The sequence below is a fragment of the Vanessa atalanta genome, chromosome 9 (assembly GCF_905147765.1).
Source record: "Vanessa atalanta chromosome 9, ilVanAtal1.2, whole genome shotgun sequence".
NCBI classification, from domain to species: domain Eukaryota; kingdom Metazoa; phylum Arthropoda; class Insecta; order Lepidoptera; family Nymphalidae; genus Vanessa; species Vanessa atalanta.
The window spans coordinates 1,294,210-1,321,480 of record NC_061879.1 but is presented as its reverse complement, the minus strand read 5'-3'; the positions used below and the strand labels follow the sequence as shown (position 1 = coordinate 1,321,480).

Below are 27,271 nucleotides of genomic sequence, written 5' to 3'. Positions count from 1 at the left end.
GCTCCGTTGACCTGTGCGAGATAGTATGAAAGTTGAATGATACTATGCCCGTCCTATCGGAAAATAGGAGTGGATCTTTACTTCTTCAAGTCCCCAGTAACAATGTCGCGTACTGTTACCGACAGAAGTGTTAGTTTTCTTTTGTGATGCCGGTCTGTTTTTCTACTTACGTTTACTTTGAAAATTATAGTTTCAATGGAGGTAGCACTGCTTGAAAACTTCCTGTTTTAGATAAAGTTTAAAAGAAATACTTTGAGATGCTATATCGATATCAAGTAACTTGTTCTTTTCTTTAACGAATGTATATTTAAATGATTTCTGTTCGTTATTTTTTTTTCTTTTGTCGACAGTTGTCAGACCAATACAAATGATAATTTATTTACTTTTTCACACTTTACCATAATCGCGGCTTTACCTGACGTGGTACCTATGCCAAGTCAAAACATCTTTCTTGGGAAAAGGTATTCCTTTCTATTCTAAGATTGACCAATTAATACATTTATATAAAGAACTTCAATAACTATGCCTTAGTTATCGAAGTTCTAGATATCACCCAATAAAAAATCAAAATTTTTAAATGAAAAAGATTTCTATTATTTCCATACTTATTATGTATAAATTTAATTGTATATGACATTAAAATTCATTCATTACATTCAATTTTAACCGTATGAGCTTCACCAAAAACCTAAATCATCAAATGGTACTTTTGGGAAATGAACTTTATCTACTTCACTTTAAACCTCATTTTCCAAAAGTACCGCTTTGGCGCTTTATCTTTTCTTCTTTTCTACTTTGATAAGCAGATTTGCAATGTTAGTATTAGATTATTATCACGAATACGTTGACTATATTGTTATGTAAATACGACATAAAAATATTTATTTTTATACACTATTTGTTTCTGTTGACGCAAGTACCGTTAAGGGCCTCAGAAGTTGAACGAAGTAAATCGTAACTCAGTAGAATCCCCACAAGCATTCAATCGTCGAAACTATTGGGAGTTTCGGTAGTGCCTAAAGATGTTACAACGATGGACAACTAGGTTACTATGAAATTGTTCCCGAGAGAAAAAAAAATGGACTACTTTTGTTTATAGACACTTTAATCGATATCCAATTTCTTGTGTCGGCCTCACGTCCAAACAAATATTTTACAAGTAGCTTAGTACTTAGTATGTGTAGTTTTCGGTGGTGGGGCTATATGCAAGCTTATCGGATAGATGATACTTGCCATAATTATGTGTACCCAAACATGACTCATCACCACAAACCGCTGACACGTCATTCAAATAGTGTACCGGTTAGGAGGATAAATGAGCTAGTGTAATTACAGGAGACTACATCAAAGGTTGATGGGGCGGGCATTGGTGATAGGAATGGTAAATATTTCATGTACATATATACGGCGGTGATTACTTACCATCACGTGGTTCATTTGTCAGTCTGCCGATCTACCTTATGATGACTTAAAAATAAACATCTGTCCGAACTACGGCTAGCGCTGTGATTTAGAGTGAGAGAGGAGAAACCTGCCTACCTCTGCCGTGTGCGTAAGAGAAAGGGAAGCTAGATTGGCGCCGTAACGCGTTACGTAACGAAGCGGCTTACCCTCCCATAAGAAGTTAAAAAATATATTTATCATTATATTTTTATGCGAAGAGTATTTTTGGATATGACATGAACATCGTTTAAATAAAACATAAATGAAGTCTAAAAGTGATAAGCGACATTGACTAGAATAAAAATTTCAACATCTACACGTTACAATATACACGCATCGCAATAGTATATCGCCGTCAGCTGTCAACATTTCACGAGTGAAATACGAAGTGAGTTCTTACAGACTAGCACTGCAAGTCGCAGACAACGTATCACTTACTAGCAATATATTTACGTAACGATAAAATGAATTCTATCGTAGACTTTTCGATAAAGGTTTTGAAGCTCTACAAATCTTTCCTACAAATTATTTTTTTACTACATAACTATAATGAACTCTCTTTCAAATAGTATAAACATACTATATCTACCATGACCACTTCAAAATTATAGCCTATTATTATAATATTAAAGTTTCGTATCAATAACTTTGGAAGTCATGTGTGTAAGAAATGTCATATCTTTTTTTAGAAACTTCAATAAAGGAAGAGGTTTTCAATTCGTCTTTATATTCCGAAATATTTTCTTACCGGGTTGTCCGATTATTATTATTTTTATATATTATTTGAAAGGGGTCCACTTTTTTCTAGATTTGATACTAATATCTATGAAAAAAAATCATCAAACATTGAGCGTGATATTTGGGTGATTAATTATTTACCATATCGATACCGATTACTGATGATAATTGTATCTCGGAATATTAATAATAATTTTGTCACTAGCTTACGATGGAATCATAGACAATTTATTTTACTTGACTACTAAGTTTTTTATATTAATATATATATATCTATATATACTGTCCCGTACATATAAAAGTATGTTCATTAAATAACTAAATAGTAGTATTTATATATTGTACGCGCGAGAGAAAAGTGGACTGTATTTTTGGTATAAAAGGGTGTTACCTCAAAACTCTGGGCTCGGTGAAGACACGTTCTTCTTGGGAGCGCTCCCTTGGTCTTCATACACTCGAAGAACACAGCCAAAGGGATGGGTGATATTATAGGAGAAGGATAAGTCCGTTACACAAGCTAATTTCAAAAGCGCGGCGCACTCACATAACACACGTTACCGCGGCTCACACCAGAAGGGAAGAGAGAAAAAAAATACGTCATACGTCAAAATCATTCCATAGACAAAACATAGACGTTTCAACGTACGCATACACCTAAATACGCTACATATATATATATACATAAGCTGGGAAATAATTGAGTAAAAACATCTCAGTAAATCTTCATTGTATTACTCGGCGTTGTAAGATTCTCTCCCAGGATTATGTGTTTTATTTCAAATCTCTTACCAATGTCCTCGCGTAATTGTGGATTACGAAGCGTGTCCTCATTTGTCTTCTACTTAGTGAGATTTTTTTACAGCTGCTTCTATTTCAGTTGGTATGCTTGAGTGTTTTATTTTTAAAGCGCTAAAGCGCTTCGTTTTCCACATTATTTTTTCGTTTAAATACCTAATATGATGAGATATTTTTGACGTTAAATAAATTATGCTCAATTTGATTTTTCTTAGTCAATTGATAAAATATTAAAATTATTCAATATTTTTCCTTAGTAAATAAGTTTTCTGCGCCCAATATTATAATTTATGTCGGTTTTCAATTACAACTTTCGATATTGAAATGACTTTCGACAGAGTTTTTTTAATCTTTAAGATTTTTTTTTTTATTTTCGAATGAAAGTAAACAGAATACTAGGCAAGGAATTTATTCTTAACCCGTCGTTCTTAAAATGATTTCATTATTGATATACATACTTTGCTATTTATAAATTAATTTCGTTCTTTTTCACACAAAACTTTATCAATATATCAAGAATGTGACATGTTACTTAAATATTGATGTAAATGTATTCTCTATACTAATGGCAATAAGAATAAAATACGAGTAATATAATTTTACAATTGTAATTTATCACTCGAAAATTAACTCAAACCAGATGTTTTATAGCTCAGACGCGTTAGTTAATAATTCCCTTTATAGTCTGTTAACTTGGTTACTGGCTTAGCGACCTCTTTGGTTAAGGTTCGTACACTCTTATATATTTTAAACCTTATAACTATTGAAATAGAGTGTACATTTAAAATTCATAGGCCAGGTTACGTTCATTTAAGCTCTCTAAATATTTGTACATACGTTCGCATCCAATGGAGTTACTAAACATTCCGCTATTTGAATCGCTGGTAATATTGCTCTCCTTTATTGAATTAAATTTCAATTTTGTTCAGTATTTATATTTATGTTTGTGGAAATTTGAATTGAAAACGATACTAAATACAATGTGCTTTCGTGCGTGCTCTCAAATCATTTGTTAATTTTAAAACATAATAATATGTCAGTGAAAATGATTAAAATTTATATTATTGAGTTATTGAAATCTGAAGTAGCTCATAAGCCTCATTATAGAATGTTATTTGATTCACGAACCGATTTCATAATAAGGAACTGTTTACGTTGATACATTATCACATGTATTTATTAAATTTTAATTGAAAAGTTGAATAAATAAATATGTAAGATGATAAGATTTACAAACTTCGACATCAATTGAAATAGTGATCATGACATCACTGCCTCTTGATTCTAGTGACTCATTATGGGTAAAATGAAAATGAAAATTCTATTTTCATTTTGGCTATAAATAAAAACAAAAGGCAGATGGAGCGCTTCGAACACAATAATGAAGCAACAAATGCGAATACGAGTTCCGGGTAGTGCGAAACGGCGCGTCATTTTGTTAATACATCAAAAGAGCTGCCAGTTTAATTATTAATTATTGACGTTCATCTACCCATTGTTTTATAATCTGAGATTTTAGCTTTGTTTTAATTAAGGCTATGTTATTCGGATTAACATTATATTCATCTTTACTTACTTGGTGGTAGGGCTTTGTGCAAGCCCGTCTGGGTAGGTACCACCCACTCATCAGATATTCTACCGCCAAATAACAGTACACTGTATTGTTGTGTTCAGGTTAGAAGGGAAAGTGAGCCAGTGTAATCACAGACACAAGGGACATAACATCTTAGTTCCCAAGGTTGGTGGCGCATAGGTGATGTAAGGAACGGTTAATATTTCTTACAGCGCCTATGTCTATGGGCGGTGGCGACCACTTACCATCAGGTGGCCCATATGTTCGTCCGCCAACCAAGGCCATAAAAAATATCTCATCATATAGAGCACGGGAGTTCATATATAGATACGTTCTCTATATAGATAACGTACAACTAATAATTTTAATAATTATTTTTGCCCACGACTGCGCCCGCGTTTTAAGGGCTTATTGTCATAAAAAACTTATGTCCTTTCTTGGAGTTCAATCTGGTTCAGTGGTTTAACCGTGAAAGAGTAACAGACCGACAGACTTTCATTTATAATATTAGTAACTATTTTATTAGATAGTTTTACTACACTAAAACTAGATCTATATCTAAGCGTATCTGATAGGTATCTGTCAAACTGTAGGCAATTACTCATCATTGTATATGAAAGATAATAATATAATTTCACTTGGTAATATGGCTTTATACAAGCCCGTTTGTTTAAGTACCACTCATTTATTACATATTCTACTGTTTGCGATTTGAAAGGTGACTGATTCTGTGTAACTACAGGCATAAGGGACATAAGAGCTTCATTTCCGAACTTGATTCCGCATTGTCGATGTTGGGAATGTTTAACATTTCATACAGGGCCAATATCTATGTGAGATGTCCCAGTGGTTAGAACGCGTGCATCTTAACCGATGATTTCGGGTTCAAACCCAGGCAGCTACCACTGAATTTTCATGTGCTTAATTTGTGTTTATAATTCATCTCGTGCTCGGTGGTGAAGGAAAACATCGTGAGGAAACCTGCATGTGTTTAATTTCAACGAAATTCTGCCACATGTGTATTCCGCCAACCCGCATTGGAGCAGCGTGGTGGAATATGCTCCAAACCTTCTCCTCAAAGGGAGAGGAGGCCTTTAGCCCATCAGTGGGAAAATTTACAGGCTGCTAATGCTAATGCTAATGCAATATCTATGCTGGGTGGTTAAGCTCCACTTACCAAAAATGGCACGTAACTATTTTATGTAAAAAAAATTCGAACGCCTTCAGATTCTCTTTGAGATTATAATGTATCATATCAATAGTAAAGAAATGATCTATTGTAAACGGTTACGCATCACAAAATATACGTATGTAATAATACTTTTGGAACCGGAAGAGTTCGTATGTACCGGTTATAAGAGAAATTGATTAATTCCGGGGTTGGGTCTTCCGGATCCCACTCGACATCGGTCAAAGTCGATAAAGCTGAAACCACACATGTCTCCCTTGTAAAGAAAAACACTCGAAATCAACTTTTATGGAACTTTTTATTCACTTTGTCAAAAAAATCCATCAAATCCTATCAGGTCTTGTTAACAGTAGATATACAGATAATGATTTCGTAGGCTGTGTTTTTAAAAGGTTAAGAAATAGCAACATTTTATATTTATTTTATGTTATAATTCATTGAATATTGTAAGTAATTATTGAATATTTGATTACAGAAATAAAGTAGCAAAATATTTATCAATAGTGAACTAATACCTCAATAAGAGATCTTTCAACAATAGAAAAAAAAATCTTCGTACTCAATTCACAAAACATTACATGAATTCGCATCTGAACGCTCATAAACATTTGATCATTAATTTAAATTTATTCATTAATTCTGTATTAATGATTCCATTTTAATTTCAACCGATACAATGACACGCCTCATGTGCCACAAACTTAAAACGGAAACTTTTTGATACGCCAACCCGTAAATGCACTGAGACAGATTATTCTGCCTTTCATTCAAGGTACGTGTGACTGGTCAAAGAGACCCCTTTGATATTCAATGCTTTGTCGTTCGCATTTATTACCGGAGACTACACTTATGCTATTTCGCTCATTAATTATATCTTGTTTAACTTTCTGTAAATAAAATATCGTTATGTAACTTTCCGTCAAAGGCTTATTAAAAGTTTGCTGATTCGTATTCGAGTAGTTCTTTATAACTGTACTTTATTCATCTCTATCTTCTATGCTGCTCGTTTATTAATTAGCCAGTCCAGACCAGTTTATATTATAATCTGTAATGTATTTATACAAATCAAACGAAATATTAAAGGAACGATGATATACATAAGCTTAACGAAGAACAAACTTGTAAGTCTGATGCATTTTTCTTCTAAGAATCTCCAAGGAATACGGCCAAAGGTAATAATATTGGCTCCATTCACAAAGGCGGGCGTTATTAACAAGTTTCCACAAAGTGAGTTTTACGGAAATGAATCCGGTATTGTTGATCCGAGTTGAGCACTCTAGTTCGTCTATCACTTGCAGGGTTATTTGCTGTTTTTCACGAAGGTTGTCTCCCCAGAGAACTGAACACCGCAGGTTCTTTGTGAGATCTTGAGTAAATAAAGGCAGGGAGGCAGTCGGTAGCAGATGTCTTTCAAAAACTATTTAAAGAGGTCTTATAGGTGATTGCCACAGATTTTTACAATAAACCTTTTCAGTTTGGTGAGGCTTACTACAACTAAGCGCCGATTGTTTGTTTTGAAAATTTTGCAGTGAAACTAAAATTTATTTTAAAATATTGTGTATACAATGTTTTAAAATACATAATTATAATGTAATAGGATATTATGCTCCAATTTCAAATTAATTTTAGTTTGTTTCAGAGATATAATATCATAATTGAAATACGGTTGGAGAGAATTATAAATATTTATGATTTATATAAATATGCACTAATTAGAGCTTATTAATGCAATTCAATTTGTTTCCTAGATAACATGAAACTAATGCGATATTAAAAATTAACCTCGTCAGATCTGGAAGACTCGGAGAAAATCGATTCCAAATAAATTAATGAAACCAATTAATTTTCATACGATAAAACCTTAATCGCAACGACAGAATAATCTAATATTATCGTTTTACTAAAACAAAATTAGCAAACCTGGTTTTGAGTTAGTGCACCACTTTTAATCATTAAAAAAAATAGCTGCTAAATGAAAGTACTGTCAATATAATGAACAAAGAGCGCGTAATTAAATCAAACATCGGTATTTTATCATTAATATTTTCAGGCCTATATTTTTAAATATAAAGTCTCCCCTCGCCAGCTTAATCGTCATATTGGAAATAATAACTCCATCAGAGGATGCAATATTCAGCGTAAACCGTCGCTTCCTGTTTGTGGAAAGAGGAAATTCAATTACCAGACGATAAAAGTGGACGCTACGTGCCTCCGGAATCGCGATTTCATACCGCTATTAAGTTTATTTCAACGTACTGTCTTCGCTGCTGTAGTACTTTTTCGTATGTTTATTGTTTGTCGTTAAAAACGCACAGATATGTATCTTCAGGTTTCATGTGTGTAGGAGTTATATTTTTATCAAATGCGGCAAAAAATGGTCTAATCTATATTACAGATACATCGAGAAAATTCAATTATAAAAACTTTATTTGTGCTTAGTCTCTAAAGTAAAGGAATGTCTTAAACAACTCATTAGAGCACATTGTAGTAATCATTTTTTCAAAGTTTACATTACCAGGATACATTCTAATATTCTTTCGTCTCTTTGATTCCAGCGTCAAAATATATAATTAAATGTGTGCGTTTTATAGAGCTTAATTTAGTCAAAGAAGTCAAAAGTCAAAAATCTTTATCCAATATAGAAGTGTTTACACTTGCTTATTGATAGTCAAAAATCTACCACCGGTTCGGAATTTAGCACCTCGGACCTGAGAAAAACCGGCGAAAGAAACTCAGAGGGATATATATATATTAAATAAATAAACATTAGACTGCTATAGTTGAGGACCTAAGTAATACTCTCTCAAAATTTTGGTGTAGCCTATATCGGTGCCGGAACAATACATTCATTTAAAATGATAATAATTTATATTCTATTTTTAAAATGTAATATTTTTTATATCTGTAGATTTCTGAATGTGTTTTCGACTAAATTCTTTTTTTCTGAAATAAAAAGGAAAAAAGGGGGCATATAACAGAAAGTATAGCCTATATAAATGTGAATGTCAATGAGAGGAACGAAACCAGTCTTGACGTGATTTACTTTTTCATTGGCAATATATGCCAGCCATCATAAATAGCTCTAGATAAGACTATAAGTAATGAAATGTAACCCGTAAACGTCGATACACCTCCCTTGTTGCAGAGATCGTTTTGAAGCTTGTTTCATGCACCTCAATTTTGGGGAAAACTGGACATATGTAGATCTGTCAAATTTTCATCCGTTACATGGAATACATAAAAATTCATTGTTGATTGTCCGAATACACTTGTCCTAATCACTGGACCAAATATTTCTTCTAATTTTATCTCATCATTCGATAATGACCCTGAGAGGAGGGGGAGTCTGGGTAATCTAGATGGATAGAATCCTCTCATCAGTTATTACTCATCCACCCTACCGCGAAACGACAATAGTTTGTACACTGTATTGTACAAAGGGTGAACCTGTATGATTAAAGGTTCATCAAAAGGAAGTCAGACGATATTATGGTTGAAATGACATATATTTCCTACATCGTTAATACGAATAGAAATACGTGACTTTGTATAAGATAACCTTTACTCAGCCTCAACCATCAACAAAACTTTAACCCAATATTACAGGTTCAAACCCGGGCAAGCACTGAAACATTAGCATTTAGGTTTGTAATTTATCTTGTGTTTGCCGGTGAAAAATTTTTTGAACCTGTGTTAGATAAAATTCTGCCACTTATTTCGCCAGTAACTCTCACTGAAGCAGAGTTGTGAAAATAGTTCAAAGAGAAGATGAGACCTCATCCCAGTAGTTCCGTTACAGGCTATTACTTCTTTTACGATAAAATTGATATGAAAAGTTCCATAAGAAGCAATACACATTTTACTGGTTAAATAAAAGGTTCTGTTGGGGCACAACAATAAATAAGTTCGTAAAACGTTCATATAAACATTTCGTTTATTTTCCCGTTTTGGTAATAAGTGTTCAGCGCTCGAACAATCAATTGGTGGAACTGTATCAAAATGAAAACTTCCTTTAATATTCGATCGTAATAATTTTGCTTTTATGCATACTTTATATCGAGATTGGATGGCATAAAAACATTCGCAAATAAAAACATTTCTGGTAAAATTGCATAAGTGAATTACTTGATTGTTTGTTTATCTTGCTTAAATTTTACTCTTCAACTGATCGTTTTTAATTGGTATAAGTTTTTTTACTTGTCATTAATGTATCGAGTAAGAGGTATAAGACAAATATAAATATTACATATACTAAACCGTTTGTATGTGACCGATATTTATATTTTTTAAATTAAATTTAGCACTTCTACTAATAAGCATTTTTTTGTACGTCCATTTTTGTCTGACTGACGTGAATTAAATTTTGTTGAGCAGTAATATTTCAATCAATAAAAATAATACAGGGAAGATAATTATCTGAATAAAAAAAAAAACATTTTATTTGATATATTTTTATACAAATAATAACAATTAAGAAACCACCTCCCCGCAATGGAACGCCATAGCGTAACATGCTCCAATCATTATCCTCCGACTTTTTTCCACTTAAAAATTAACTAGAACACTAATGTAGCCTGTCAAATATATTTCTATTCTGCTATCTCTGCATTAAAAAAAAAAAACCTCATATTTTTTTCGTCGAATAATCGCCGTGCGCTACATTCAACGGAATGGAATTTGACACTTCACGTTAGCTGTTTTTATTTAAGCATTTGAGAGCACGTTCGGTCTATAAATTTCGTGGTACTTAGTTGTACGTCATTCCCACTACCTCGGCTTTCAAGTGGCTCTCAACGAAATTGGCTGGACACGCCCGTAAGGCTCGCGCCAAAACATCTGCAATTTGTGACCGATTCAATTTTACAATACATGCAATGATTTACGTGTCTCTGTGTATTTTCGGTGTACATTATTTTGACGTTTCTATTTTTTAAATGATTATAATTTCGTTTTAGATATATTATAAAGATTTCAAATAAAACACGAATTACTTCATTATATGATTAAAAAAAAAAACAATATCAATTTTGTAATTCCCAAACATTTGATAACAGCTAGGAAAGTCTGAAAGCTGGATTTAAGTTCTGTACCTGCTTTACGTATGGAACCAGGATAAGTGGCTTCTCAAAATTGTCTCTCAAACGGTAATAGGCGACAGACGAACAATTCTCCCAAGGTACTTAGCGAATAGTTTCGCGGAAGAGTCAAAGGAACCGGGGCGCCGTCAAAGCTCGAAACAGAATGGTGTAAGATATGAGCATATACGATATAACATCTTAGGTGCTACGTTTGGCAGAACATTGGCAATATAACATACAGCATCATGCTAGAATTTTTATGTCTATCGTCAAAGGAAACTTTGTGAAATTTCTTTTGTGCTGTATAAAAGTAATTGTGATTTCCAAAGTTCTTTTTTGACAACTCCTTGGCATAGTGTTACACGTTTATTTTGATTTTTTTTTTTATTCTGATTAAATTCCATTTATGTTGATATTGGTTACGGGTTCGGCTTCTATTTAAAAAAAAAAAAAACTGGTATTTATTTATTTCCATTCCATCTTCTCACTGGTTTCAAGTTGATTCTGGAAGATTTATTTTAGTGCGAATATTTCGAGTGCTAAATATAAAATAGCAATAACACACTGTTTTTTCTTGCCGACATTTTCCAAGAAGTGATTTCCTGAAAAGGACGTGATTACCATCGCCTAGGGGTATCGGAAGTAGCATAATATGCGAAGAGCCCATTGCAACATCAAGCTTATTATCAAGGTTACCTTGTTTACTTTTGGTTATTTGTCAAATCATTAAATTTCAAGCGCCATTCTTCAGATAATTTACGATATTCACCTTATCTGAGCGGTTGGTCGATAAGCTTCAAAGTAACATTAATTACCTTTGTTTAATTCACATTCATTTGTGAATTTTCACTGATGAACTAGATAAATTGAGAAAAGTCTGCCAGGCTGTCCAGCATTCTTTACAAGTCTTACGTCGTTTCGTCCATCTCAAATTGCAAGATGTTCTTGCTTTTAGTACAATACAAATACAAATGCTGCAGCCAATCCAGCATCATCACCGCGTTAGGAAAATTTTGGACTCCTCAATTCATGAGACATGAGAAAATTGTAAAATTTCTAATTGTAAAGGTTTGTCCTGATTATTTCTAGTAAGATACACCAACTTTACCACCTGTTCGAAGCTAACTGTATGGATAGTAAGTATTCAGTAATAGAATAGTTATGTTCATAAAGGATATCAAAGATCCCATGTATATGCGCGGATAATTTGCAATCTATTGACCAATCGCACGTCTACCTTTAAATTAAAACGAAGCTAATTAAAAAGAAACATAATTTATATTTAGTTAAAACTGGTTATTACGATCCCGGGTTTACTCATTCTAATTTATTTTATTAAAAGTAAATTGTAACGCGCGTATAGCATAATTTAATATTTTAAATTGGCGTTATTACAAAATTCAGTTTGAATTTTTCACTAGCATTTTATCTGCCGCTTGCTCCTAACTTGAGCCGCATAAAGTTTGACAGCTAAACCGTCTCAAAACTGGCAAAACTCGGCATTTCGACATGCAACGACATTCCTGTACAATTTCACGTCTGCAAGTTTTATTGAAGAGAAAGGAAATGACGCGAGTTATGGCAGCGTGTGTCGCGGCCTTTTATTGTTATTTAGCTTTATGCAGAGCCGTTGAGATCAATCTTTTACACTATTTAATATTGTTTGATTTCATGACAAGCTTCTATTACTACAACTACTTGGACCACAGAATTAGGATCATTATGTCTGCATATTATTGCAGGGTATGTTTTAAGTGATACCAAAATTTGGTATTACAGCAGTACCATGTCATGTATAAAAAAAGTAACAGAACGTAAATATCTGACTGCTGGGCCCCATCTCCTTTTGAGGAGTTGATTCAACTACGTTATTCCAAATCGAGTTGGATGCTCATGTAGCTGAATCTCATTGAAATGAAAGACATCTAAAGGTTTTCTCAGGATGTTTTCCTTCACCACCGAGCAAGAGATAAATTATAAACACAAATTAAGCACATGGGAATTCAGAGACGTAAGCCAGAGTTTGAACTCGGAATCATCAGTTAAGATGCACCTGTTCTAACAATCGGGCCATCTCGGCTCTCGGCATCTACTTAATATTTTCAAAAAAGTTCTAGGAAATAGACGACTATACTCATCTAGTCTAATACTTAAAATGATAAAAAATTCTCAATGTACCAAAAAAAACGGAAATCTAAAGAAAACACAGAATGAAAATATTGATATAAAAAAAGATAGCGTCGAGAGACTATTAGTACTTTTAAATAGAGTACTAAGTTAGTAAGGGACAAATTATGAATCTCAATATTACAAAAGCGCTCCGGGCGCCTCGCTCAATCGAATATTTATGAGTGAAAATTTACAGCTGATAAAACTAAACTAGCTTGCCCGCAAAGCGTCACTCTAATAAGTGAATAAATTTGTCACTATATTTTATTAACGAAAGCAATTTATCACAATTATAGTTATATACTTGTAAATATCGATTATGATTTTTGTTTTTACAAAATTTACATGTCTCTTTCGAAATACAAACATTATACGATACAAACCTGACTGCCTTTATTACCTAACTTAACGGTGGGTTTTGTTGATATGCGTGGATCAAGTCGTACAGTTTCATTCCAATTTTTTTATTTATTTTTCAATAAGGCAACAGAGCCTTATAAAGTATAATTATAAGAATAGGCCTTCTATTTACTAATTACTCTTACTTTTCATCAATATATGATTCTTTGGCTTTAAAATATATATATATATTGTGCATGTATCTTACATTACTTTACTTTAAAGCTGAAACACAAATTTGTGGAAAAAAATCGACATGTGGGTGATACCCCTGAACGGACCAGCACCAACCCCCACCACCGCCGATAACAGATGCACAGATGCTGCAAATTTACCATCTCATGAACTTTTAATAAAACTGGTTGGATCGGAAAATTTCTCACCAAAACACTCTCCTTTTTAATAATGCTGCCCGTTCATATACATGGGTCTTTTTATTTTCAACTTCTGATTAACTTTTCCTATGTTTTGAGCGTTATCTAAAATATTACTGTAACTATTATGGATTATTAATTTTATTGATTAAGGCATATGATAGAACATATTTGAATTTGAAAAGGAATACTTCAATATATAGTTAGTATTGGGTTTCAATGTACTTCAAGTTGGATCAAACTATTCATCATTACTTGATATCCATAGAACAATGCTCTCTAGTACCAAGTTTCAACATGAAGGAAGAATTAGACCGTATAGTGACAGAAGGACTTATCTCTTGTGCGTGTGTGTGTATGAATGTGTGACGTAGTTATTTATATATCTTGTTATCGTCTAATGTTTAGATTCTGATATGTTATTATTTCTTCAACGTTATGTTTTTTAAATATCTGAAGCTTTGATCAAGATTATTTAAATGTATGTGTTTTACGGATTTAAAATACGTAATATCGTTCCTAAATAAAAAATCTGTTACATCCTTTATTAAAAGATATATCAAGTAAAATTCATATAGCCTTATATATGTTCCTTTAAGCTCGTTTCAGGAGGAAATAAATTTTGAAATAGTTTATCGTTTTTGAGGCAATAAGTGTCGTGAAATTGTGCAATATCTTACGAGGTATAAAAAACCAGTGTGAATTGTCTCAACGAGCGATATTTACGTAAAAGTGCGTTCGGAAACGTGCCGATTGTTTAACTCGGTGATATCGGATGCTTCCAAACATTTCCCGGATGTTGTCCAACTAGAAGTCCTTCGTTCATCGCAATAAAAACTATTCCATGAAATATATAAAACTATCTACTACCTACTTCATTTATTTTTAAATAATTTTATTCTCAAAAACAATTATTAATAAATTATACATTTCCGGAATTTTTGAATTAAACCAATTCATTTTATACTGAAATCCATACATTGGCCGAAATTTTATTTTATTTCTTAGTTTATTATACTAATAACACCAGACCTGATTAATACATATGACGTCACATAGCTCGACTACAAGAACTGATAGCTTATTAATTTTCATTACTCGTAATTAATAGTTTTGGAGATATACGGAAACAGATCCTCAGACTAACACACAAAAAAGCGTAAATCATAACCCTCTCTTTTATTTCTGCGGACAATAATATAATAATAATAGAGCCGAGATGGACCAGTGGTTAGTACGCGTGCATCTTAATCGATGATTTCGGGTTCAAACCCAGGCAGGCACCACTGAAATTTCATGTGCTTAATTTGTGTTTATAATTCATCTCGTGCTCGGCGGTGAAGGAAAACATCGTGAGGAAACCTGCATGTGTCTAATTTCAACGAAATTCTGCCACATGTGTATTCCGCCAACCCGCATTGGAGCAGCGTGGTGGAATATGCTCCAAACCTTCTCCTCAAAAGGGAGAGGAGGCCTTTATCCCAGCAGTGGGACATATACGGGCTGCTAATGGACAATAATAATAAGTTTACTTATCTTTTAGGGTTCTCACAAGTAAAGTAGCAGAGAATACTTGAAATAATAAAACCGTTTTCACTTTATGAGTCACTTTTAATATTTTCACTAGAAAGTCCATATTAGTATTATAATTTTATATACCAAGACATATATATTATCGTCTTAATTACGTTTCTGAGTCGAGTAAGTTATACTGGACTTAGGAATTGATTAAATCAGCTGGTGTGTTCGGACAGTAATGAATTTCATTAGGTGCATGAAATGACAATTGAGATCTATATCTGAACGTGCTCTTTGAATATTAAGACACGCCACATATATAATTTATCTCTATGTAAATGCCGATATGGCCCAGTGGCTACAATGCGTACATCTTAACCGATGATTGCGGGCTCAAACCCCGGGAAAGTACTTAGTTTTCATGTACTTAATTTGTGTTTATAATTCATCTCTTGCTAGGCGGCGAGGGAAAACATGTTGAGGAAACCTGCATCCCTCTAATTTCAACGAAACTCAGTCACATGTGAATCTACCAACTCGCATTCGAGCAGCGTGGTAGAATATGCTTGTAATCTTCTCCTCAAAGGGACAGGATACCTTAACCGAGCAGTGGGAAATTTACAGGTCGTTACTATATAAATATAACATTTATATTAAATACAAAGATTTTGTATATATAAGAGTCGGATATTTTAATCGATTCGGGTTCGGATCAGAGCAAGAATTGCTACGTTATCTCGTACTTAATTTGAGTTTATAATTCATCTTGTTCTAGTTAAATATTTTTCATTGGTGGAAAATAGATGGTGGATTTAACTCCTAGCCTTGGAATAGTGTGGAAGTTTACTCAACAGAGTAATGTGGGCGACGAATTGCCGATGTAAATAGTAGTATATATTTCTGACATTCTCAATGTCTATGGGCGGTGATAACCACTTACATCAAAATTATTTTCCGTTCGCCCACTTTTTTATACAAAAAGACTACTTTTAAGCTGCACGCGTGTCTTATATCAGTAGTCCTTGGTTGGTGTCGTAAAGTTCCTTAAATTAACAAACTAAATATCAATTAAGAAAAAAAAACTAGTTTGTGCTAAAAAAATGCCATAAAATAGCAAAGTTGAGCAAAGTTCTTTGAGAACTTACTAAAAATCTATTTTATAAAAACCAGTTATAAAAAATCATTGATAAGCTCGAATATTTAGTATTTACATAAGAATTATGTACATTAAATACTTAAATATATATTAAAAATAGTTACTGTATAAATCAAGACCGCGTGGAATGGTTGCAAGAATGCCAGCAGCCTTTCCCCGTTGAATTGTAAATAAAATAATAAATAAACAACATAACATTTCATTGATAATAATAATTTGAAAATTTATTAAGTTAAACTATTTATTTTATTCACGATTTAACTACGCCCTTGCCGCTTCCAGTAATATACATATGCCTCCACTTATTCGCTTTACCTCTCACACCGATGGGTTCCTAAGGTTTCAGTGGTTTGGAAAGTGGACCGTTTTCATAGCAATAATCATTTATCGGGCCCACGTTATGTTAGCACGTGACGCGCTTTGCTATACCTCTTGTTAGAATTACTTTTTAGACCTTTCCAAACGTATTCCTCTCGTGTTACCTTCAATGATGATTTGATTCATATGTATCTGTAACGTTCATATCTAGATGACTATACTTAATAAAAAAAATAATTGTACAATAACTTAGCATTAATTCCATTCGAGTTAGGGCTTTGTGTACTCGTCACACCGTCAAACTTTTTAATGTTGTTTTCCGGATAAAAGTGTGAGTCAATCAAAAATTCGTTTATGAACGATTGTGCGTTATATTACACCTTGGGAATGGAACAATCGCCTCCAATTATTTTTAAATAGAAATATGTTTTTTTTTTTATAGTAAATACAATTGGTAAATAATAAGTTTCTTTTGCCGGTTCTTCTAAGGTCTGAGGTAATTTTTGCTTTTGACAATCAATACATAAACGTTGTTTTCCTATATTGAATAAATATTTTTGATCTTTGACCTTGTGAATTTTGTTTTTTCGAAATACTTGACACATAATTGACGGCTTAGCGAGTAACTTCAAATTACAGTCAAATCTTACACTTTTTCATAACAATAGAAGTATAACCCTAACAAATAAAAAAGGAACAATAATTTTATTACCTAAAAAATACAAAACATTCGATAAAGATTTATGAAAGAAATCTCATTAAATCCTCGCACATAACACATCATATAATCCAAACAAATACCTACCAAGTAAACATACGTAAACAAATACCTTGTCATTTCCCAAACGTAAGTCAAGCATCAAAAGCTTCAGCGTAAACACGTAGCAAGTAACACGATTATCCCCACCCCGCTCTGACTCTCCAACCGTGAAACCACGCTAATAACGAACTCACCAATCGTAATTTCCTATACATGACAATTTGAATATATGCCTACAGACTATAGACGTTAATTTGTATGCGTTTATAATTACGTGACAAATAGAGAGATGTGTATGTATTACGTTGGATGTTTCGACCGCAATCAAAGATTATTATTTTAACTTTGTTAATTCGTTAGAACGAGATTATATCATATCTTTCAATTAATAACTGAATAAGTTTACGAAGTTTCTGTAAGAAAAAAATCGAAACTCACTGTAGAACACGAAACACAATTTGTACTTATTTAATCTTTATAAAAGTAATAACCATAAGATATCACATAGCTGAAGAACCTCATATCTATAATGAATGCCAGCTAGATATAAGTAGTAGAACGTTTCAATATATCCTAACAATGTTGTACTTCATTTGTGACCACGTAATGAATTATATTTAAACACAATTGAAATACGTAATCACTTCATGGTACTTGCTTGGATCATTTCCAACATCATTTATTAGAATATATCCTTATATAATAAGCGTCAATAACGCAATGTTTACGCCGCTTAGCGATGGAAGAGTCGCATATTCGACCCTAACATTCAAGCAGAAGTTTCACTCTTAATCGGAAGGTTAATTACGCACATTAGTAATTCTTCAGACTGCCATTGCTATTGTTCTAAATTCGAAAAATAAAATGTCGTCCTGAACAATCAATGAGCCAAATACTGAGGACTTGTAGTGCACAACTCTACGCAAATACGAATGCATTATCTAATCTCTCCCTCTTATAATCTTATCGGATGCGACTGAAAGAGTTCAGACGCAGGACTAATGGCTTCACGTGCTCTGCGAGGCACGGGAGTGAAGAGTGCACTCACTTCTAGTTGGTCTTCCAAATTTCGACCTGTTTATTCTGAGTATTTTTTAGACAAAATCATTTATCGGAAAATTATTTTATGTCTGATCTGAGGTTCGAACTCAGGACCGCGGGATTTACAAATCTAGATCCACTAGACCAACGAGGCAGTCAAAAATAAAATAAACAAAGATTAAAGCAATAAAATACAAAATGATCATGGATTTACAACAAACAAACACAACTTGTAAACGTAATGATCACTTTAGCTTCTCCTGTGAGTTCGATTTCCGCTCCTATTTGTAAAGCCTGTCTCTTGCTGTCGTCTATTTGTATTATGTTAAATATGTTTCACGAATACAGCGCAATCTTTTGTATATAAAAAAATATGTCCTTACAGTTAAACTAATTTCAGGAAATACTAACATTATTCACTTGTATTATCGTGAAATTGAAGTTTTTTTGGAATGTTTTAAGGTTTTAAAAGGACGAGCAAATGGGCCACCTTACGGAAAGTGATCACCACCGTCCATAGACATGCATTGTCGTGCATTTTGGTACATAGTACCTGTGAATTTTGATCACACATCGCGAAATCGATTTCTTGACAGTTTTTTATGTATTACGAAATCGTTACGAGTGAGTGTTATATGTGTGTCTATGAACTACATTGACATGATATTTAGTATTACAATGTAATTAAATTAAAAATAAACAATGAGTAGTATTTTTTACTTCATTTAATTAATCCATAAAATTAATTTTATGAATACTGAATTTTTAAGACCTTTGTCACTAATATAATATGTACTAGAGAAAAATTTTGGTTTTTGAGTGAACGTAACAAAATCATACAACGTTTTTTTTCCCTAATATGTACAAAAACAAATTTAATGCTACGCGAAACTTTATGAGGAGAAATTTGATCAGGCCATGATCAAAGAACAGGATGTACCGTTAAAACATTTTTAGTTCCACGCTTCGATATAATTTAATTTTACGGAAATAACTTTGTTAATATAGTCGACTTAGTGATGTGACAATTTTAAATGTAATAAGTAACAGCTTGTTATAACCCACTGCTGGGCAAATTGCTCTCTTTTGAGATGAGGGTTTGGAGCGTGTCTATTACGGTTACATTGGTATCAAAATATCACAGATGGTCATCCAATATATACACGTTTCCTCGCATTGTTATTCATCAACACCCACCATGAGCACCTATTAAATACAAGTGTTTGATAAAAATATCGCAGATGACTACTGGGACCAAAATTCAGGTAACATTTTATCATTAGAAATTACTTTGACCTACATAAAGTATAAAACTAAAAAAAAAAAATTCAAAATGAATTCAAGGAGTATCTGTAGTTCTATATATGCTTCTCGTAGTTTAAATAAACATATCTGATACATTTTCTAAATAAAAATATATTTTAGTATCGATGTCAAACTAGAGTCATTATAGAGATACACACGTGCAACCGACAGCACCCCACGAACACGTCCCCGGTGACATTATAAAATCGGAACAGGTTAAGCTGATGTATTCTGCGAACATCCACGCTTGTATTTTCATTTGAAATTAAATGGATACGTTGATCGGAATCTGTGATAATTAAATTCGATTCAGGTATCGTGTAACATTACAATATACATATGGAAACTTTTGATAGACGTGCAACTTAATGGACGACATTCGCTCTCAATATTTGACGACCTCCGTGGTCGAGTAGTGTGTACACCAGATTGCATGGGTACGCCACTTCGAGGTCCCGGAAGTAGAAAAAGTTCATTAGTTTTCTATGTTGTTTTGGGTGTATGTGGTATCGTCGTTCTGATTTTCCATAACACAAGTGCTTTAGCTACTTACATTGGGATCAGAGTAATGTATGTGATGTTTTGCAATATTTATATTTATTTATTTATATATATGCAGCTAATTAACAGCTACTATCAGCTTCCTTATCTTGTCGTATTTTAAAACATAAAAATATGTGTATTGTATTTTTTTTAATTATTATTGGGATTATCGTTTTACATTTCATTTCACAAGAATGTATATAATTATTCTAGTCATATTGAGTGACGGACAAAATTTCACATTGACAATATTAGTTCCGATAATATATTACTTTAAGATAGTAAGAGAGTAAATCGTGAAACCGAGTTCGGTGAACACTTGCGAAATTATATCATGTACTATTCTTGATGATGATTATATGAAAATATTTCATCCAAAGCTAACAATCTACGCATGACATGTCATAGTGCACGAGTGTGCACTATTTCCTCACTCTCATAACCCGAACGTCAAATCGGACACGACCGGATAGAGGTCACGCGCAACTTCACGTGTTTTCCGAGGCGCGAGAGTGTAAACACTTCGAGTGCAGACTCGGGGGTCTGAAATTTTTTTGATATCAAAACCCGATAATCTTTCATCGGCCCGACTTGGTGTTTGAACTTAAGACCTTGGGATTACTTGCTTTATATGTAGACACTAGACTAACGCTAGTCATTCCTAGTAAGTCGCTTTTTTATGATATCGGTAGGCGGACGTAAATGGGCCCAACCTGATGGTCTCAACTAACCATTCCTTACATCACTAATACATCACCAACATCGGGAATTAAGATGGAATACAAAAATACTGAGTACGGCTGTTTGGCGGTAGAATATCTGATGAGTGGGTGGTACCCAGACGGGCTGGCACAAAGCCCTACCACTAAGTAATTCCTTGCAATGTATTGAAATATCTGTTCCTCGTTCTTAAAAAATGAGGAAATAGATGCATATAAAAATATCGGGGTAATGCACGCTATGATTACATTTTCTAAAGGTGACAAAAATCCGACACAATTAAAGAGATATCAAACATATAATTAATGGCTGTTACATAACAACTTCTAAATTCGACATGATACTAAAGATTAAAGAGATATTTAATACAATACGCTCACTGCATTGCAATATAGACGTATAATATTAAAAAAATCCTTTACTATATTAACGCTATACAGAGATAATAATGATATAAACAAATTCTATAATGTTATACGCGATGCTATCAAATACAATGTAAGTTCACAAAATTCCGAGCGCGTAAGGCATGTCACACGTAACTTAATTAAATTCTATTATGCCATGGCAAGGATAAATAACCCCTCGCGTTAGACGCTCGCGACGGAGCAAGACCTAAAATTTAGAAAGAATGAAACGATTCTTTTGTAACTTAAGAGCCAGACTGAAACGTAAACAAAATTTAAGTGTAATTTATTGTACTTGTTGTAATTATAGTATACTTGTAAACATACAATTTTATGTATTTTTTTTTTTATATTTTATAAAACACAGGATTGTCTGTAATTCAGATTTAACTCAATTTCGTGTCTCGAATGTTGGAAAATAATAGCTATAGACATTGCTGGATCTTCTCGGTAGAATCTACCGTTCGAACCGGGGGTAGCTTTCCGTTTAATACAATTTTGTAAAAATGATTCAAAAGTTCTCGTAAAAGCCTACTTGAATAAAGTAAATTTTGATTCTGATATATTTACTGATTGTCTTTATGTATATAAACCTTGTGTGTTTGTAGCTGAATTCCAACTAAACGGTTAGATCGATTGCGATGAATTTACGTGTAACAGTTCACAAACTTTCGACGGCATACAATCTCGGGAGATAGATTAGAATCTAGCGTCATTTACAATTTTACGATACATGTTCACCAGCTACAGATTTTCTAACAAGTAATTAGATAAGTATCTTCTATTTGATTATATCTGATAAAACTTAATGACTAAAGTTTTTAATTTTAATATTATTTTTAAAAACCTGTAGAGACTATTATTTATGTCGAATTAAATTATATTATATTATAATTTATGAAAATGTTCTCAAATTTTACACGGTAGAACTTTGATTAGATCCGGATGGATATAACTTCTTCTCCTATCATTCAATAAATACAGTATAATAAAAATAGCTAATTTAGACACATGTACATGGTACTATATTGTATACATGTCATAGGTAGGCGGACGAGCAAATGGCTCTACCCACCAAGTAAATATACATTTAAATAATATGTGTATATTAACTTGATATATTACGTAGTTTTAACTTAAAGAAAGAGCCAACTATTATAGATATATATTATATCCGTAAGAAATATAACGATTGACTCTTTATAATGATTTTAAAAAGTACAAAAAAAATAATATGAATAATATACTTTGAGATTTTTTTTTTTATTTTAGAAAATAACACAGTTTTACGTATTATGTCACCTTTTGTACTAACAATTGCGATATAATATATGATTAATAGATATATGCTAGATTTTAAATACATACATAAAGCAAAGTTAAATTTCCGCAAAAGCCGCTACGTGCGCTTAAACGTCCGAGTATTTATGCTTTTAAATAGTGTTAAATGAGTTACGAATGCACGTCCGGTCGTGTGGTCCACGTTTAAATGAAATTATCCGTAACGCTGTCTATCTCCGCGACGCCGGTCTGAGTCGCATGTGCAAATCTATATTCGATTACTCTCAGCATTTGACGCTGAAACATAATCCATTTTAAATTTTACGTTTACGTTATGTTATATGACACGTTCTATATTTAAATTTATATAAAGCTTTAGTGTGATTTTGTATTGCGTAATCCTTACTTTCCGAACGTTTTTAGCTCTGTCAGTTACTGATATGAGAGACCAGACAACGTTACAACCTTTTGTCATGCCTTTCTAAACGTAAATATTGTGGAATGCATCACGTAAGTGGCAATAATATCTATATCTATAAGGCACATATAATATATAGTGTGAAAGACGATATTAATGGAAATAATTTTACTTGTGAGATGACATCAGACAGAAGTATGGAGGAAGAAGACATGCTGCGCCGACCTCAAATAAAATTGGGATAAGAGCAGGAGGATGATGAAGTCACATATAATATATTAATAATATCTTGCACGTGCATGCATGTTTGCAGATACTTACAAATAACTCATGTAATTTTTTTGATATAATAAGTTTTATATAAGACATTTTCTTAAACGCAATCTCGATTATATTTTTAAAAGCAAGAAAAGAAGCCGTTATAGTCACTGAAGTGGAGCTTAAGTACTGTCCATTTTTGAAAATAAAGAAAGTTTTCAAACTCAGTGTTATCGCAACGACATTGCAGTCTGAGTCAGTGTTAAATGTTTGTGACGGAAAGAATGGACCGGTGCATGCCATTTCTCGTTTTATTTTTAAGTTGGACGATAACAAAGGTTTCTTGATAAAGGCCACTTTCAGTAAAATCATGATTATCTCGTTTCTTTGAACTTGTTTTTACCGGAGGATGAAATTTACAATTATATAAATGCATTTGTGTTTATTTACATATGTATGTTTGTGCATCGAGATGGTATATATTTTTTAGTCATAACTGAAGATTGTGGGTTCACAGCTAGTGTTTTAATTTAATTTATGCTTAATTTATGGTTGTAATGTCGGGCTTGGCAAGTAAAAGAAAACATAAGTGTAAAGAGGTTTTTCCTTAAAAGATGCGAAGGGATAGGTATAGGATGCTACTATATGCAATGTGTGTGTGCGTTTCAAATTTTATATAGTGGATTTAGTAAGATTTGTAGAAGTAGAGATATTAAAAAAAAAATTAGAGCCAAATGTATACTCATACACATAAATGTTCTCAAAACTATTTTAGAGTTTCCTCTATTCATAGATAACTCTAATTTTACCTATTAATGAATTTTAATCTTATGTTAAAAAAAATAAGGCTTATCTATGACACAATACAAAAACATAAAAATGCATGCAGTTCGTATTTGGTGATTTCCATATGGGACAATTAAATTATATATACTATTGTAGTTAAATTAGGAAAAATAATATTTTTAATTATTAAATTAAGAGCCTAAGCATTTAATAGTCCCCTTCGTTTGCGATATTGGTGATCTAATAAATGTAGCCGATCACATCGACTGGTACGAGGCTTAAAGAATCAGAAAATATATAATTTCATCTCGACAGAAATCGAGATCAGAAATGCTTTTATCGTTCAAGTATTTGAATTTCCTACGAGCTTACGTTCCTGGATAAATTCCTTTTAAGATGTTGAACGAAATCGTCCGTGAGCGCGAAGCCTAAGTATACTGACCCGTACATTTTATGCGCATTTTGCTTTACATAATCTATACTTCTTAGTATCAGTATATTAAATATAAACCTTTTCGCTTTTGCATTAGAGTTCAAAATTAATATATTTACTTTCAAACACTATTCATGGCCAAGACTATGTATTTGGTCCATGAAGTAATCTTTAGAAAAATACTACGCATGAAGAATTCGTTGCAATGCTTAGAATAAATAATAAACAATGTTACTAATATGAGAATTTTACAAATTTACTTCATTTTTTTATAACATAAGTGGGCGGATGAGTCAATGGGGTAAAAGGTATTAACCGTTCCTTACATTCTTATGCACTACCAATCTTGGGAACTAAGATATTATGCCCCTTGTGCCTGTAGTTACACTGTCTCAATCACCTTTCAGACCGCAATATTGAGTACTAACTAATAATGCTGAGTACTATTGTTTAGCGGTAGAATATTTGATAAGTGAATGGTCCCTACTCAGACGGTACAGCACAAAGTCCTACCACTAAGTATACTTCATAGTAGGACTTTGACAAAATTTGAAATTTACTACCACTCTACATTTATTGTACCGCTGAGCAACACTACTTAGTATAGTTATAGATACAAGAGACATAACTTTTTAGTTCCCAAAGTCGGTGGCGCATTGGCGATGTAAGGAATTGTTAATAATTCTTACAGAGCCAATTTCCACGGGCGGAGTGACCGCTTACTAACAGGCAGCCAATCGCCTGTTCTGTTACCTATTATAAATATAAATTAATATAATATATTTCTTTGTAGTTGTCCCGAATGAGTAAATAAGCCTAACTATCTACAAATAAATGAAAGCGGAAAATCTAAACGTCATCCGTCTCTACAACGACGTTCCAAATACAAGACTCCATTTTTCTCTCAAGCCATGCAGTGTTAATCAACTTCGCCACCAAACATAATGATAAACTGTCTTAAAGCATTTTCAAATTCGGAACACTTATTACAGTTGGATAAACACCATATAGTTCCAGAAAGTGCCAATGAAAGCTAATTTCTGCAGCGAATTCATTAATCTCGCAAACAACTGTAATGCTAGCGGCAAAACCTACCACGACCAGAATTTAATTTTTTTTTTTATTTGCAAAGTAGGATAAAGGCTACCGACTGGCCTTAAAAACCGAATCTTTTATTAATTTAGCATTAAAACCAGCAACTTATAAATTTTGTTTGATTTTCACAAAGGTACAATCAACGTGGAAGGGAGGAGGAGGAGGACAATTTGACATTTAAATATTAATACGTACGTGCAACATTAATTTTTTACTTTTTATTTCAGGTAAGTTCCATAAGCAATGAAGTATTCGGAGTCGTAAGTACGTAGATATTTAAGACATAATACATTTGATGAATTTTACTATTTACAATGAAAAATTTGTTTTTCTTATCGATAGTATTTTTTACGAAGCGTCAGAAGCTGACATCGGCTACTAATGAATCAGAAGGCAACAAATATGGAAAATGCTAAAAATTTATAAAAACCACAGATACGATGTTTCAATAAAAAACAGTAAACCTCAATTTGACAATTCTACAATCAGCAAGTGAAACGAATTCTTTTTTTTTAAATATTGTATCTATATTATAAATAATAAATAAATATTGGATAACATCACATACATTACTCTGATCTTAATGTAAGTAACTAAAGCACTTGTGTTATGTAAAATCAGAAGTAACGACGGTATCACATAATTATACCTTTGGCATTAAACATAAAATACCTGATCAAGTTATCATAGCATTTGGTTTTACAACAAAGTCCTTTTTAAACATTTTCTTGTCTGATTTGAGATCAAATATCCCACTATTTTCGTTGCCAATAAAATTCTAACCTAGCTCACCTAAGCCAATATTATCTCTATCGGGTTAAATTACAAGTAATGTCAAATCCTAATTAGAAATATAAGTAAAAATTAATCGAAAACATACACCCATACGACCCTGTCATGTCCCTAATTACTTGTTAATTATACTTTCTGATGTCTACTCAAGTGTTAAATGAAGTAAGATTCATAAGACCAAAGGAAATTACTCCGATTTGTTTGTGTGAATTACTCTAGAGATATACCCTTGATGAAGTTACCAGAAATTCATAATTTTCGTTCTTTTAAGCGCGTCGGAATCAAAGTGAGATAAAACGATTTTTCTTGCCACATTTAATTTAAATTGTAATCATAGCGAGTACGTGACGTATTTCATATTGTACACTTGTCGTTCTTTTATTAAGGTGTAGTTTTGTGATAGTTATCTTTAACTACTTATACTTATACTTTCGTAAATAGAACTAGGTATAAATATTTAAGAAATACTTCTTTATATATTAATGCATAAAAAATTGTATTTGCCGTAAACGTTTCTTTACCATTCTTATCACTTATCAAATTTGCAAAAATATTTTTAACATACATAATCTTTTCTTGTTGTTCTTTTAAATATCGAATACAAATTAAAAAAAAATATACTTAATTCAATTATCTCTTCAATGTCTTTAAATTGACTTTGTATTCTTTTTTAACTAGGTAT

General features: G+C 32.6%; 1 protein-coding gene across 2 annotated transcripts in view; it reads left to right on the top strand.

Moving 5' to 3' along the window:
• LOC125066164 (CUGBP Elav-like family member 4) overlaps positions 1-27,271 on the top strand; it is a 571,369-nt gene that overhangs the window by 248,107 nt on the left and 295,991 nt on the right. The gene's annotated exons all lie outside the window — the stretch shown is intronic.